Here is a 17,867-nt window from a genome sequence, read left to right on the forward strand (position 1 = left end):
ATCTCCTGTCTGGAAGCTGCTCCTGGATGTCTGCCCCCTTGGCGCTGCCAGGGCTGTTGTGGTTTCCAGAGAAATGGACGTTTTCATATGGGACTTACGGAAGTTTGGTTACTTTTGGCCAGATGACCATGGAGATTACCCAATTTATTTACCTCTCTCTCTCTGGAACAAAAGTAAATTCTTGTTGCATGTTTATTCAGGACATGCCAAGCTTTCCATTGTGTTTTGAGTTGTTGGGATTTTGGGGGGAAATTTCTAAAAATAGTTTAGAATTCTGTCTTTACATAACAAGAAGTTTGGAAGAGCTCCTGTTGCACAGAGCACGGTTCCCTTCTTCACTCCTCATCCCATGGACATCCCATTAACTGTGTCTAGAGAACAAGTCCAGATTGCCCAGTCTCACCTGGTCCAGTTCTGGAGTCTCACCTGGTTCCTGCTAAGTGCATATGAAAGACCCACCAGTGCTGGTGCAGCTGCACTCAGATATATGCAGTCTTCAGGGCTAACTCTGTGTCACACTGCATCAGCTTAAAATGCGGGTGGTGATTGGCATCTGATGGTATTGACAGGCCACCAAATTATCTGCAAGTATTAAATTTATTATCTCAGGGAAGTGGGCTTGTTTAGCTTGGAGAAGAGGAGGTTGAGGGAAGAACTTTTCACTGTCTATAACTGCCTGAAACAGGTTGTAGAGAGACGGGTGTTGGTCCTTTCTCCCAAGTGTTAGGTGATAGGAAGAGAGGGAATGGACCCAAGCTGCAGCAGAGGAGGTTCAGATTAGACATTAGGAAAAGCTTCTTCACTGAAAGGGTTATCAAGCACTGGAACAGGCTGACCAGGGAGCTGGTTGAGTCACCACCCCTGGAGGTATTTAAAAGATGGGTAGATGAAGTGTTTAATAATGCGATTTAGTAATGGACGAGTACTGTTGGACTTGATCTCTAAGGTCTTTTCCAACCTAGTAATTCTACAAATCTCTAGTTTAAGAAAGAAAGCAGAAAATATTCACTTTCCCTCCTTTCTGATGCTGCTGGAGGTTTCAGGCACAAGTTTCTACTGTCTTCAGTCTTTCTTAAAGGAGGCTGGAAGTATGGAGGACAGGCCATCTACTGAAACACTGGAAGCAGGGATAGTTTCATCTTCTCACAGGATTTTTGGAGACTTTGGAGCTGGGACCACACCTGGACACTGCAGTTTTCTGAACATCACATTGGGGTGGCTGCAATTCTGTGTGGACATACAGTTTTGGACCCAGTTCTGGACCAGAGTGTGCAAGATTGAGTGGGCTCATCTCAGTCCCAGACAGGTACTTCCACTGTTTGTGGTTTGCTCTGAGCCACACGCAGGGGGACTCCTGCTTTCCCTCTAAAGCACATGCGCCCTCTCCGGGCTTCCATACAAAATTTGTCTCTACTGAATCAGTTACACAAGCTTGGAAAGGCTTTTGTAGCAAAGTAATATAGAGAAATTGGCACAAACAACAGAGAGAAAATGAAGCCAAGACAACCTATAGACAGGACTTCAAGTTGGATATTAATTGGTATGATTGATTTGGGTTCTGAAGTAAAGGAAAGGAGAGTTTTCAACTCTCAGTACAGAAAGGAAAGGGACAGGAGCTTCGTATCATGGCTTGAATTTGAAGGCTGTCTGCATCTTTTGCTAATTGATACAAAACTTCTGAGCTTGAATCATCATTGTATTTCTGGGAGATGACAGGCTGCAGCCTTTTGCTTTACTTCCCCCATGCTTCTTACCGCTTCCTGGAATGTGTTTTTATCCCTTGAGCATGCTCTTTCTCTGCATTTATCAATATTGTTGCAATTTTGAGGTTCCTAGGGTCATCTTTGGTGGCAGGAATAGACAGGAACCAGAGCTGCTATTTGCTCCTGCTAAGCCCAGAGACACTACTGGTGTGGTGTGTGGTATCAGAGGCACAGGATGCATGTGAAAATGAGCTGGCCTCTGAAATACAGCAAGGCTGAGATTGGAGTGGAGGAGAACAGGGCAGAGGCACTAAATTACGCCATCACCGTCCATTTCTGAGCTCACAAAATTATGTTGGTGTCAGTACTAATTAAGCTTTTTCAAGGCCAGTTTGAGCTTTGATTACCAGCTGACAGGTACATACAATCCCCCTTCTGGGATCTGTACCTCCCTGCAAATCATCAAACTGTCTTCAGTCAGCTTTGGACCAGAGGAGTTTTGCCAGAGGCATCTTGCATCTGTTGCATCATATACCGTACATTAAAACCATCTTTATTGCTCTTTATAAAGAAACCACAGTTGTTAGAGAGTCCTGACTGCTCAGCCCTCATGTATTTCCTTGCCTATGTAGTTATTTGCCTATGTTACCCCCTGTTGCTTTGAGACATAGTAGTACATAAGGGAGCTAATCATTTAAAGCTATATTCATCCTTCCTCTTGGAAAGCAGTCGTGGCAGATACATAACAACACGCTGGATCTAGAGGGGGGTTGATTCAGCCCCATCTGTAATTTATCCAGTGGGAAATGCAGGGGGAATGCCTTTGTTCATTTGTCTTATTCAAACATGCCTATCACAGCCTCTTGATGTATGTACAATGATGAAGGAGGGGGGAGGGAAAAGAAATTAAAGAGGAAAAAAATGATGACAGCCATTGCAAAAGAACTGGAGTCCCCATCAGCACGCGATGGAGAGCTGCTGAGCCTGTCCCCTCAGAGAAGGGCCGTGAGCCAAGGGCTCGCTGGGAATAGGGGTGGTTTGCACTTCACACCCCTGAGTAAGACAGGAGGGAAAGCATGTGGCGTGTGCTGGGAAACACAGCTGCACTACCTGTGTGCTTGTCCCAGTATTTTAAGTGAAGGGAAGGTTTCAAATCAGGTAGTTTTTAAACTCCTAAGATAGGTATCATCAGGTTTTCATGTGTACCTTCTTTTTCTAAGTCTAGGAGTTCTTTAAACCAAATATAGCTATGCTAATTATTGGGATTTGCCCCTATTCAGGTAGTATTATGAGTTTATTAAGCCTTGCAAGATCCTGAGACTCCATCAGGAAATGCTGAGACACTTGCACACAGAAGCAAACTGAACAAAAGGAGTTGTTTTTAAGAAAGGCTGTGGAGAGTCAGTGTCTAATTTCGTGGGATGGAGTGAAGTCAAGTTGTTACCATTATACTGGTGTTCAGTGAGCAGCAAGATCTCCTGCAGTGAGCAAGACTTACCGTGACTGGTTGGCGTTTGAAGCAGGAATCAGGACACAGCTGAGGGATCATTTTCCTGCCTGCTGTCAGCCATGCTGAGCCTCTGCACAGTGATTCTCACTTCCACGGCTCACCGTCTGTTGCTTTGTTTTCAAAATCACGTTCAGCACTTTGGCTGAGTTTTTCAGTTGCAAATTGTATGAAATATTTCTGGATATACCAGGTGTCACATTTAACACACAGTCTCATGTTTTGATGCTATTATATAAAAACAGAGCAGTTCCACACTGGCAGGCATCTATAAATTGAAATGCTTCCGCGTTTTATTCCAAGAGAAATTAATGAAGACTGTCTTTTCATTTCCTCTCAGAATAACATCTCACTTCTAAAAGCAAAAATTTCTCACAAAGTGGAGTTTTAGCTTTCCATCATCCAGGGCTGCCAGAAACAGTTTGCAAACCCCTTTATTTACACAAGTTAAGAAAGCAGAAAGGTCACTTCTCTGTGTATCTCTCAAGCTTTAACAAAAACAGTAAGGTGCCCAGACATCACTGGAAGAACCATAAAACTTGACATACAGGCAATGTTTCACTCTTAAACCTGGTTTCATTCCAAACCTTAATGCGAAAGCATGAGAATGGCTAAAAGGAATGGCATTATTAGGTATTTCCTGCATGGGCCGAAATCTCAGCATCTCCTCAAGTTATGGAAGTAAGCAGATCATTCTTACTGTCTGAGACAAATAAAATGTTGAAGAGAAATAAATAAAGTGTTATCTTGAAAGGTAGGTTGTTGAAATTCTGACTATTCTTAAATTCATATTTTTAACACAGCAAAAATCTTAAAATATTTTCTTATCTTGGTAGTTTCACGTAAACATAGCTTTTAAGCAGAATCCATTCTGTTTATCGGAAACAGTAATGTCAGATTCTAACTATTTTGAAAGAGAAAAAACCCAAAAATACATTTCTCCTGACTCTGGTGGTTAGGGAGAACAAAAGAAAAAGCACTGCTTCCTGTTGCTCCTATGGTCATACGAGGTTTAGAAACAAGCTACTCTGATACCACAAAAATATCATTTAGATCTCCTTTTTGAATCTGCTCCGTACTGGTAATTTTAATTGGTGCAGGTAGGAAGTGTTTCACAGTAGCTTGGTTGGGGTGAGACTAGGTCCAAAGGATTGTCTTCACAGCTGGATTTTCTCATTTGTATTGATTTGGCCAAATCCTTCCCCAGAAAGAGAAATTTTCCACCTAAGCCCTAATACTTCTTCCTTCTTGGCTGGCAAAATCACACGTGGAGCCATGTTCCAAAGCCTGGACACTGTATGCCAGCACACAAGCTTCAGAGCCACTTCTGAGCATCTCGAAAGACTTTCAGCATTTGCATACAGAGAAGGAGGAGTGAGTTCATCTCCATTTCTGGTGGAGATCAGAGGCCTTGAGTCATGTTCGTCAGTTTTCACTAGCTTAATTTTACTGACTTCCTTGCAGTTATTCCTGATTTACAACAGTAGAAGATTAAAATAAGGCTCAGGGAACATAGCTGCCTGCTGAAATCCCCAAAGAGACCAGATCTTGTACTATTTCACATCAGAGTAAACGATGCCTTTGGACAAAAGAAACCCATGAAAGAGATAAATATCTATCCAAATGCTAAGACAGATGGGTTCCTTCAGAGCTTCCTTACTAATCAAATACATCAGTGCCCCCTTCAGTAATGTGACAGGAGATTTAGCATGGGATGTATTTCACAGGGGTTGAGGGAGAGGGCCCGGGAACAGGCGCTTGTGGATGATCTGGGTGATCCTGATGATCTGGAAGGCTGCTCCATGCAGATATTCTGTACTTGGAGGTTTTCTACCTTCCTATCAGGTCCTGCCATGGCTGTTACTGACAGACCAGGAGAGTGCAAGCAGTCACTGCAGAAAGACCAAGTTAGCAGGAGAGAAACTGTCAGGAGGCAGACATTTGTGGTTTAGGCACAGGGAGGGTGGAAAACTGGTACGTGCCATTTGCAGAGAAGCTTTATTTCTGAGAACAAATAGAAAAAAAGGCATTTCAGGCCTCTGCAGAAAGAGCCAGAACAAGTGAACAGACCTTGGCAGTACAGTTACCCCCAGAAATGAACAATAGAAAGTAGCAAAAGCCTCAGGGCATTATTAAGAATTAAAAATAACAGCAAGCAGAGCCAAACCTGGCGCTCTCCTGGCATTTGGCATATGCAGCTTCACAGGAGCTGGAGGTATGGTGCTGCCCTGCAGACCTCCACAAGGCCCCAAGGCCAGTCACAGCCTGCTGCTGCAGAGGTGAGCTGGGGAAGGGGAGTGCCACAGGGCACAGATTGTTGTGCCAAGTGCAAGCCTGGGATAACAATTCATAGTGATGGGCAAACTGTGTTTCCCAGACTGTCCTTCCAAGTTGTCTTCTGTTTCTGTTCAGGATGCATTAGGGCTCATTTGAATTTTGTCAGTGAAAAACAATGCGAATGTTAACTCCCCCTTTAACATGGTTTGGTGAGAGATGGGGACTGCTTAGTCCTACTGTAAACAAGAGCTTTGAGCCTGGATCACCTGTGACCCCACAGAAGATCTTAGCTGCTGGCTATCCTTAAGAGGGGGCACACAATTTGATGTTAACTTTCTCCCACTGCCATCTCCCAGTATTTTGTGCTGACTTCTGGGCCTGCTGTGCCACCTTGGGACACCCCCAGGACAACCAGCTACTGAACAAGGGGGTCATGGTGCAACAGGCACTGAGGTGCTGCAGCTGACAGACTGTCATCTGGATCTATTTTTTCAGGAAACCCACTTAGTTTACAAATATTTGTATTTAAATGCTTTTCTGCCCACTTAATTTAAGTCTGTGCTGAAAAAAAAAAAAAAAAAAAAAAAGGAAACCTTCCTTAGAGAAAATCTAAACACAAAGCCGAGGCAGAGAAAATTGCTCATTCTCTAATGCCACATTTTCCACAATGGAAATAATTGTCTTTCTTCATGTTTGACAGTAATCTGCAGTCCCAAAATAAACAGGGCTCCTCTAACTTTGCTTCAGGGTATTTCCCGTCTATCAAAGCAACTAGCCATGGTTGAGGCGCAGCACACTTGGCTTGGTGATGCTCGCTTTTGCCTCAGAGAACCTGGCAGTACAGGCTTAATTTTTTTTTTACTGGCCATCAGGGCATACACACAGGTAACCATTGCTCCCTCTTAGTCACTGGAAAGCCAGGACTGGCAAGGGAAGGAAATAGGCTCATTAGACGTGCAGTAATGGATTGCCTGTATGTGGGTCTCTGGACCAGAAGGAAAGGGAATCTTTCACACCAGAGCTGAGACATGTTCATGGCATCTCGGAGAATCAAGGTATGTACTGAGAGAGCAGCAAGAAATTGTTCAAGATTCACTAATTCCATGCCTAATTTTGTCTGCTTCAGTGAGACATTTATTTGCAGCAACAGCAAATTCATGCCAGTGTTTCAAGCAAGTTATTTTTGTACAAACTGAAATCAGATTTCTGTGCTTAATAAAACATCTGCACCTGGCATACTTCATACAGAGACTAATGCAGGAACATCCTGAAGAAATGCTGAGCGGCTCTGAGCAACGGGTAGCTGAGCTGCTTTGGTACAACCTAGCAGACAATGCAGTTGGGATAACCCCACCCTTCTTAGCCAGGACAGGCTGAATAGGAGAGTTCTAGGAGCAATATAGACTGTAACGCAACATGGTCTAAACATATGAAGGACTGTGTGGTTCAGACCAAATGTTCAGCTACTCTGCTGCCCTCTGATGCTTGCTCTGTGGATGTCTAGGAAAGGGTGAACACGGAGGATTTTTAGCACGTATTACCAGATTTCCAGCAATTTAATATTTTTGTGTTTAACAGCTCTGGATTATTTTTTCCTCAGTTTATTATTCTCTTAAGTACATTTTTTTAAACATCCTGTGACAAGGAATTTCACAGTTTAAGTATAGGCTGGATGAATCTTTTCATGTATTCATGAATCTTTTCACTAGTCTGCCACTAGTTGGTTTTGTCCCTTTTATTTCAGGAATAGAAGATTTGATGACTAACCCGGGCCAAGCATTATTGTGTAGGCCGTTGTCCTATGCTCCCTCACACTTCTCCACTTCTCTTTACAGGCAATTGTTGGTTTTCCCGTACCAAATTAAAAATAATTTTGAAAGTAGATGATTGTACTTTACACGACATGAAGAAGTCCAGAAGTTAATATCTCTTTTTTTTCTGTTTTTTTTTTTTTTTTTTTTGAGGCTGGTTATGAGACCTCTTTGGTGAAAGGACTTCTACTTTATGAAATGGTACTTCTTTCCTCAAGATTAATCAGTTCTAAAGCTGATATTTGCCTGTGGTCAAAGCTTACTTTTACCAGGTAAGCCATGAAGGGATACACAGAAGGCAGAAGGAACCAATCACTTTGTCCCTAAGAGATTCTTAACACATGGAGACTCAGACAAGGAGATTGGATTTTGGAAATAAAGCCTAGGAGAATACTAGCAGGGAAGGGGATGCAGACATCTGCACCATGTGGCTGACAGACCAGAGACAACCCAGGTCCAGAAAAGAGCAAAAAGCTAGCTATAAAGCTTAAAATAATATCTATGAAGGCAGGGAAAAGATTGCAGTCTCAGACTCTCCTGGGATCTTTTCAAGTGAGCACTTAAGACCTTTCCAGATTTTGAGCTGCTCTTTGATATCTCATGTAAAACTAAAGCCACCCAACTCTTTCAGAAAGCATCAGGAAAAGCAGTCCAAAGAGCCGGCATCCATTTCCCAAATGCATCAGGACTGTATCAACTGGAAAGCAACCTTGTACCTTCTAAGAAGGTGAAACCTCCTCTAAGAGTCTGGGTTTGTGACAGAGCCCTGCACTGCTCAACTCGACCTTCTAGAGAGAAGTAGGAGCAGCTGACAGCTATTGAGAGGCTTTGTAGTGTCATCAAGAGTAAGACAAAACGGTTACCTTCCTGAAGGCTCGGTGCTTGCTTTCTTCTATAGAAAGAAATCACCAAAGACAGAAAGGAGCTTCAGATCAAACAAGGGGTACTTGCAGAGAAGTAGATTCCCAGACACACAGTGAAGGGTGTAGATTTCTGAATCCAGACAGGAAGCTGGTTACTTTGTGCCACTTTTAATTGCCTCCTTCTCTGTGGGCTTCAGAAGTGCTGGAGTGTGAAGCACTAAGGACGGTTACCACCAGGGAACAAGATACTCGACAGTGAGAGGGAAGCCCAGAGGCTTGTGGCTTCAGTCATTTTTTTCTGGGCAGTTCAACTCAGTTCAGAGTCAAAATCAGAAGAAGGAGACAGGTGATAGAGAGCAAATGTGTAAGATAAGGTTTCTGGATCACTGTTTACCCACTGATAGGGACAGCTGTTAGTTAGCACTAGTGATAACATTAGTGTTGTAATAAATACCAAGACAGCTTCCTGCAGGGGGAACAGACTGCATGCAGTTATGTCAGGAGCCTTAATATTCCCATCACAGAGCTGCAGTTCAGCAGATAAGAAAATGTGGTGGAGTTTTCAATTTAAAAATGTAAAAATTTAAGCTGAACTACTTTCAGCATTGAAAATGTTTATCCTTTTCTGGTTTATGTCTGTGTCATTGTCTTACCTCATATGTCCTACCTATATAGAGGTATGCAAAGGACTACTATTCAGGCTCTTGTGGCCTGACAAGAGTGCTGAGAGTGATTCTTCAAGAACTTTTATTTTAAAACTTTCTTTCAGCTTCTTGGTTGGTTGGCTGAGAAGTTGCCTACCCTCCGTTCTGTTCATGGGAGTTGCAGATACAGTTCTTCACACCCACATACAACACTAGAGATGAGATGTGTGGATAAGACTACAGATCCCATGATGTCCATAGAGCGGTCCATATGATGATGAGTAACTGAAGACTTTGGCTCTTAAAAGTGGAGAATGACTTACGATAGCTGGCTAAAGTTCCTGTTACATTTTTTTTTAATTAACCTATTATTGGCTGCAAAACCCAAACCTCATTTTTCAGGAATTTTCATTTCTAAAGAAAATTTTGAAGTGTCCAGAAATGCATAAACAAGATTTTTAAGGACAGCTAATACACCTTAGGAAATAAATTAATATAAGGAAGAAATAAACACTTACAAACACATGAGCCCTTCTGCAGTCAAGCAAGCATTTTCCATGCCAAAAGTCTCCACTTTATAAACTATTTCCCAATTTGAGAGATGTTATATTTTGACTGTTGTAATTATAATGGCCTGTAGCCTTTGACTTTCCCTTCATGGTGCCTTTGCTGTTAATGCAGAACTGATTTAGGGACTGGGGTCCCTAACAGCAGCTGACTCTTATTAGGTCTTGTTTCTGGCAGTAGAAGAGCAAGGTAAATAGCCACATAGTCTAAGACAAGCAGAAGGAAGCCCCTCATACCCATGGGTAGAGCACAGAGGAGAAGAGTAACTCAGGTCAGCTCAAAGGGAAACAAAGCTGCAGGTAGTGTCTTGGGTTTCCAAAGTCCAGTCTTAGTTTTCTGAAGTCCAGTAGATGCAGATGACCTGGGCTTTATAAGAAAGGATTGATGTAGTGGCTGGTATCCTCCAGACTTTGGAGCCTTCTGAGATCAATATGATCCTTGATGCTGGATAAGGTCATAGTCACGAGAGTCCTGCATCAGCCACTATGCTGCCATTGCAGGAACACATGGCAGTGGACAATGACAGTTGCTCCATGCTTTGTGCAGTACTTGATTTACTTTTGCCTCCGTAGTTTTTGCTTTGTGCCCCCCTGGCACTGCAAGCCCTGTTCGGGCAGAGTGGGAGTTTCTGTTCGGTACTATGCAGCAGGCAGTGGAAGGAAGATGAACCGAGTATGGACTGTAGGTGGCTGCTCTCTTTGCAAGTGCAGTTTGACCTAAGCCGTTAGAGCTGGGCTCTGCCACTGATTGATGCCAGGACCCTGGAAGAACTCTGGCCTCAGGGTCTACCTTGCCCATCCCTCTCAGATAAGCTGGTTGCTGACATTTTCTCACTGGGTCTCAGGAAAAGGTTTCCATACCCTCCTGGGCTGAAGCATTTCAGACTTTAATGACTCCAGTCTGTGGAACAGAAGCAATAAAGATGTGGGAGAGAAGGAGGGGAAGCAAACTCTCGCTCAAAGGTACCAAAGTGTGCAACACCTCGTAAAGCAGTGGGAACTGGAGCTCAGAAAGTTATTGGAATCAAGACTTTCATCTCCTGTCAATAAAGCGTTATCAGCACCGAGCCCAATTTTCGGCTCTTAATTCCAGATGTGCACATTGGAACTTCATGCCTCTTCTCATGCTGAAAGTTGCAGCTAAGTTCAGGCCCTGGGGCAAATGGAAGGCGAACTAGAAAAGAGATAGGTTCCTCCCACTTGTGTCCCAACAGAGGAGTGTTAGAGTATTCACAAGATTTAATTCCCATTTTCCTGGGTTCCAGTCAGAAGGAAAGGCTGTAACCTTGCAAAATTTCCTTGATGAGACTGAAGTACACAGATGATATAATAGGAAAGGCCACAAGCTGTGGCTTCTTTGAGATCTAAAATAAGAGGACCCATTCTTGAAGATAACATGAAGCCTTTCACTTGGAACAATTATTTGGACAAAGGCATCTGGCTACATCTTTTTCCCAAAGGGATCATGGTATGGACAGAAATTAAATCATACGTATAGGCAACACGGTGTTGTAGTCCAGAAGACATGGAGACCACAGCTTACAGTCTGCTGCCTCTTATTCATCCGCCATTGCCTGTTGGTGGAAATACAGCTATGCAAGTTAGAAGCATGTCCTGCCCTCTCCTGCCAATCTCAGTCTGCATCTCAGTTGAAGCCCAATGTCACAAATCTTAATGAATGAGTTGAAAACTTCATACCAGAAGAAGGTGAACTTTCTCATATTGGAGTATAGGTGAGGACCACGAGGCCAAGGATAGTTCAGTACTCTTCATCTGGAATCCTCTCAGAAACAGCAAAAAGGGCACCTCAGCTCCTTATGTCTTACCTTACTTTAGGGAGAGGGTGCTGAAAGATGTGCAAGTAAGGTGCAAGTCACACCATGGTTGAGTTCATTGCCAATAACAAAAATGTGCAGCTTAGCTCTCTTCAGTGTGCAGTTGCCTGTGCCTTAGGAGACATTAGGGCACACTTTGGCTCTCTGTCAATTGCACCTTGAAATCTGTGTTTGAAGTCACAAAAAAAGCAGACATAATCACAACAGGCCAAGGATACAAGCTGCACCAGGCAGTTCTGGCAGCCACTTTATACAGCAAAATAATTAAATATAGTGGCTTTTCAGTATATGAACAAGTAGCAGTCTTTTTTCAATCTCAACTGTACATTTGCCAGGGAGCAATCAGAGAACAGGCAGCTGCCTTCAGTGATAGACAGCCGTGCTTTTTGGAACAAATCACACAGAAAGGTGCAGGTTCCTATACAAAACCCATGGTAAATTCCCTAGAAACAGGGAATTCAGAAGAAAAATGACAAAGCAAGAAAGAATAAGGAAGAGAATAGGACAGATAAATCCCCCTTGTGAGTTGCAATAAGTCTTCATGTTCAAAGTGAAACACTAAACATTTTATAGTGCAGCTTCATTTGTTTAGGCTTCCCTATTGAGCATTAAATTTTACGGCACTTTAAAGAGTGTTTGATAGTTTTGTAAAGCCCTGCACTAAACACACACGTAGACACACACATGTGCATGTGCATATGTGCGCGCGCACACACACACATAAACGCACATGCACAGAGCTTAAACAGCCTCATCATCTTGTAGTGGCCCAATACATTCTATTTTTTACATCATGAACTGAATGTAAAGCACCAGAAAACACCTTGCAAGGAGAGAAGCATGTGATGTCAAAAAGGAGAGAGGAGCAGAGGGAGAGAGTTCAGAAAGAGGCAAATAGGGGCCAGCAGTGCCCACTCCTGTCCTTAGGCAGTACCATGAAGGCCAGATCTCATCAGTGAAGCAGCCAGCCCTATGTACGGTGTCCACACAAGTTTGTCTTCTCTGGAGGAGCTGTAACCATGTAGGCTGTGCCTTGCAGTCAGTTCTCCCTACCCAAACAGATGTTGGTTGGTTTGCAGCAAGCTGGATGGAAGGTGCAATCGCACAGCTAAGCACAGTGTGCACAGAGGGCGCCAAGTGAGGAGCATGCTCTGTTGACAGGCTATCAGATGGATGAACTCATTATCTGGGCACCAAGGAGACTCTGAGGAGGTGGCCTGGCTTTCCTTGCACCCAGATGTATTTGGATTCAGTGGAAGGAACTGGCGTCTGTCAAAGGATTTCCTTTCGGGTTCCCTGCACCACACAGCCTCCATACTTTCTGCCAAAGCCATGATGGACTTTTCATGTGATGAGACAGAATAATGAGGTAGGTCTTAAGTGGGTCTGAGACTCCAAAAGCTTCAAGGAAATGCTGGAGGCACTGAAGGACCGTGCTTCCTTGGAAACACCTAATCCCCTTCAGATGAGAATCTTTAACCCGTGTGACCCCAGAGCCATGAATCACCCACCAAAGGCCTGACCCTCAGCATGCTTCACTGTCAGTTTAGCAGTGGAAAAGGGGCTTTCTTTATGGTTTTCACTCAGGCACACTCTGTCTGTGTAGAACTTCAGAGAGAGACCATTTATCAACAACTTTGTCTACCCCAACCTCTCTCTATGACACCCCAAGTTCCTCACTGTGACATGAAGGTGAATGTCAAGCTGTGGATACAGATGATGCCGTGTTGCCAAATAAGGGGTGTTTCTTGAACTCCTCTAGTTGCCTCAGCAGGCTTTGGCAGATGGGAAACTGTTGGTGAAAGCAAGCAGAGCTGCTTTTCTCCAAGTGTCTTGGCTGCAGCACTGCTGTTAGGGCATCAGAAGAGGGTGCTAGCGGCACATGAGGGGCATCTCCATCAGCATCTCTGGAAAGGCTGAGAGGCAGGAGCAAGAGCTGAGGGCATACCGGAGTGTATGGTTTTGAGAAAGTAGTGCTGGACCACTAAATGACTGTCAACACCAAGCCTTCCCTTGTGAATTTTGAGGGAATATTTTGATGCCACTGAGGTCACAAGTACAGTCTTGCTGAATGTCCCTCTCAGAGTTGCATAGCACTTCTTGAATTTCTTGGACTGCTGGCATAATTCTGCTTCCATCTGGTCTGCTTCTAAGTTCACCTAAAACTCTTGGTTTCTCCATGACATCTTTACTTGAGTAGCTGAGCAGTCCTATATGAGACAAATCTGATGTGGGAAAGTCATTTCTGAGACACTTCTTGCAGAGCTGAAAGTAATTGAGAGAAAATAAATATATTATCCCATTAGGACCTGGATTTTTGTTGCCTTATTTTCTTTCTTTTTTTTTTTTTTTTTTTTTTTTTTTGCTATTTTAAAAGCAATTCTGTAACTCTGTATTAAAATGAGTATCCACAGGGTATTGTAGAGACTCCTGCTACATCCTGAGGGGCTTTGATCTTACAAACACAAGAATTCCAATGAAAGAATATGTCATGCAATTATATCTAGCAATCTAAAAAATAGAAAAGACATGCTGCTCTTACCAGAACTATCTTTTCTTTCATTGATGGTGGTGTTGTGAAAGCACTTAGTGCCTTTGGGAAATGTTTGGGTTCTCTGCTTTATCTACTGCTGCACATGTTTTTAAGAAGAGAAAGAGCATGAAGGCTTGTCTTCTGTGAAATCTAGGTGGTTTTCCTGGCTTTAGGTGCAGGTTAGATTTGCCTCTGAGTTGCAGCTTAAAAACTGGCACTTCACAAGATTTAACTTTGTGCCCCACAGTGGGTACACTGCAATTCAAGGACTCTCATGTACAGATACAGCTGTTGTCTTCAATGTAGTTTCCCCTGCCCCAAGAGCAGAGAAGAAGCAACATCAGAGCCTTATATACCTTCTGTGCAAGACTTCGGAGGACTCCAATCACCTTTCTGGTGAGGTAATAGCCTGCCCTGAAGCCTAACACCCGACAGGGAACCATGGGTGTAGAAAACTACGTCAGAGCTGTAGCAGATATGCTGCAAACACACTCCATGCACTGCCACACAGACCATCTTATGGTGTAGCAAGAGGGGAGACAGAGGAGGACATGTTACAAACCAAATAAATGAGATTAGGGGGTAGTAACAGGACAACACAGAAGTAACTTGGGAGCGGTCTTTTGTTTCTTGTTTTAATTTCCAAGTAATAAAATCATTTTGCTGAGATCATAGGTTGGTCCTCTAACATAGAGCAGTACTCAGCTGCATTGTACCTTCTTGCTACTTCATTCCTCAATCACAACATCCTCCACCAAGCACCTTGCCTGGCCAATCCAAGCCAGGAGGGCAAGCTTCTTGACCCTTATTTCGTAAAAGAATACAGACAGGCTCCTCCAAGGGGCAACCAGAACATCTCAGTGAGGTTTCAGCTATTCATCATGCCCAGCTGAAATACCAGCTGCTCTTCAAATCTATCATCAGAAATTGCTTGGGTTTTTAACAAAACTGTCAATAGGACAGTGAATTCACTGAGGATTTTTCTGTCCCAAACATGCTTTAAGGAGAAGATCTTAAAAGTTCAGGTTTTTTCAGGTCCCCAAGAAGCTGGGTGCTTTTTGAAAGACAGCCAAGGGAATTGCAAATTAAGTTCTTTGATTGCCCTTGCAATTGAAGAAGATAAAGATGGGATTCAAATAGTGGAGAAAATGAGTTACATAGATTTTGCACATGAATGTGTTGTATTCCATGAGTGTTTGTTATCTTCAGGGGAGATTTCCAACAACACAGTAAAAGTGCTTAATATCTACTTTCTTCTTGTGAGTTAAATATCTTTGGTTTTAGTTCTGTAGGTTAAACACCAGTCTGCTTTAATTTTCCATTAAAAGTTGTATTTTGAGCATCCTAAGAGACCCAGATCTCATACAAATATACTGCATGAAATGCCATGCTGCTATCATGCAGTATGGAAATGTGTCTCATCACCTTTGCCTCTTCCAGTGAGAGTTGGACCTGAATTGGCACTGGTGTGCTGAATGGCTCCTGGCCATTGGCAGAGCAGATTTTGAAACCAGGACTGAGAAATCCAGGACCAAGACTTTGAATACTTGGAAGAAATTAAACTAGGCTAAGATTTTAGCCCTGGGGTCTAACTCTGGTGTAAGACATGGTGTGGCTGTACCCCCAAACACAAGTCGATTCAGCCTCACCAAGCAAGCAGCCTCAGCCCTTGTCCGTGCTGCAGTGTAAAGAGAAAGCACATATTCTGGCTCAGTCCTGGCTCCCACAGCGAGTCGACAGCAAAGCCAGGAGCAGAATCACGGTTCTCAAGAATTCCACTCCGCTCCTCCCCTCCCAGACTGGTCCTTTATTGTCTTTGGGAACCCACCAGCAGGCAGGCAACAAATTATGCAGATAGGGAAGAGTTTAAAAACATGCTTCTAATTATTTAGGTGCCTGGTCAAAAGCCCCACATTTTTACTTGTGGTAAAAATGACTCGTCTCTTTCTTGGGGCCCTCTCCCTTCTTCCTTCCTTTATATTTATTTCTTAGTCTTTCTTTCCTGAGAAAGAGAACTGGCTGTTTAAATGTCATTAAAGCCAACTACTTCTCACAAAATATATACTTGCGGGCATTACCCCATTGCACCAGGGACAAATACATCCTGGTCCCAGAGCTGTCATCACAATCACATGCTTTGTACTGTGTCTCTGAATGGATTTGTCCCAAGGTGAATATGGTAATACTTTAAAGTAGTGTATTTGTTAAGTATTCTGTCAGGAGCATAAATCAGAACAGGACAGCATCATTTCTGCTAGGCAGGCAGGATTCTAGCAGGATTCTAGCAGGATTCTAGAGCCTCATCAATGGCAGCCATGAGGACTGAACATCATACTGCATTCCCTCCTTGGTGGTGAGGAGGTCAGGATCAGCTCATGGGAATATCTTCCCATGAGTATATATTCCCAACCTAGTCCTCATGAGCCTCACCAGGGCTGTGAATCTGGAAGAACAAACAGAAGTGAGGGCTGCGATCCCAATAGTGAGGGCAGAAATGAAGAAGAAAGCCTAGGGATCACTGGTATAATGTGTTTTTGTGATAGATTGCTCAAGGTGGCCTTGCACCAATTTAGTCGTCCCTCGAAGGACAGTATCTACTTCTTGTGAGATTGTGCTGCTTCTGGGAACCATGACAACATAGGCACCCAAATATTTCATGTCTGGCAAAGCCAATCTGTGCCTAAACTTCATCAAATAATTTAAAATTTGGGATGTGGCAGTTGGGCACATACCAGAAAGAAGCAGCCAGAAAGACTGATTTTTCCCCAAGTTTGGAAGTACTCAGATCCCTGCATTTGCTTCAGTTTCCTCTCTGGCTTCGACTGAGAATGTTTGTGCCAGCAGCCTAGAGAAGAAAATGAAGTCCATTGCACACAGATGCTTGGCCAGCTCTCGGTAATGAAACACGTCTTTATCGTCCGCAATTTTTGATTTAAGGAAAGGGGCAAAACTGCCCACAGTTTGCAGAGAAAATAAAATATATATAAAAAAAAGAAGCGAGCCTCAATACTTAGGTTGTGAAACGCAGCTTCCTCGGGACAATAAAGACGTGTTTCATTATGGAAAGTGGCCGACCATCTGTGTGCGTTTGACTTGTATCCCTCAGATCTGGGAAGTAACAAGGCCGGTTTTACACTCACTTTGCTGACTGTAACTGTGCTGACGTGTCTGACTTTGTAAACATTGCCAGCATTTTTGGAGTGAAGACTACATGCTCCCATTCCTCTGGGCATGCTCCTTCCATGGAGCGCAAGGGAGCCCTTCCACTACCCCTCCAGCAGGCAGAGGCATTAGGCATACCACCTGGGTCTTAGATGCTGCTCCAAAGAGCTCCTTCCCACGTGACTGGCGGCCTCTAGCACGGCTGTAGTTATCTCAGAGCAGCAACACTCATGTTGCTTAAAAGGCGTAGGGTAACACGCTGCCTTGGGCTGAAGCAATGCTAGGCAGCCCATGCTCTGTCGGTAAAACCCTGCGGTGGCCCCGTACATGCTGCTCCACAGTTTGTTCTGCTCATGCTGGTTTTCAATCAAGGGAGAGATGCTGGATGGATGCACCTGGAGCTGGATGCTTCTCATTCATACACAGTGTGTGGCAGTGGCAGTGAGGGTGTCTGTACCAACACTGGTCCTCCAGCATTGCCCCTCTGCTGCCCGAAGCTGCCCCATCATTGTCTGGCTCTTGCCACCCCTGCTGGCACTGCCCACAAGGCTCCTGCTTGCAATGAGGCCTTTTGAGCTTTGGATGCTCCTGCCTGCAGCCCTGTGCAACCCAGTGCAGCCCTGTGCTGGACTGCTTATGCCAAGGAATGAAAAGAAAGAGTGATCTGACATTGGCAAATACGATACTACACTCCCTGGGGTGGTTTTTTTTCATATCAGCCACTGCACCTGAACCATGAGGACTTGCAAGAGCAGACACTGTGGGGGAACCCCTGCCCCCACCCTCACCGCCAGCCACTGCCACAGGTGGATGTGCTGCCACTTGTACCTTCCTTCCAACTAATATATGCTTTGTGCACCTCTGCCAACAAGCCCTCAGCCTGGCAGTACTTGTGTGCATTGTGGCAGAAAAATGCAGGGTGGTGCTTGAGGAGGCTGCTGTGGAAAGGGTGATTTGTGTATGAAG

Source organism: Cuculus canorus, chromosome 5 (genome assembly GCF_017976375.1).
Source record: "Cuculus canorus isolate bCucCan1 chromosome 5, bCucCan1.pri, whole genome shotgun sequence".
Classification (NCBI taxonomy): domain Eukaryota; kingdom Metazoa; phylum Chordata; class Aves; order Cuculiformes; family Cuculidae; genus Cuculus; species Cuculus canorus.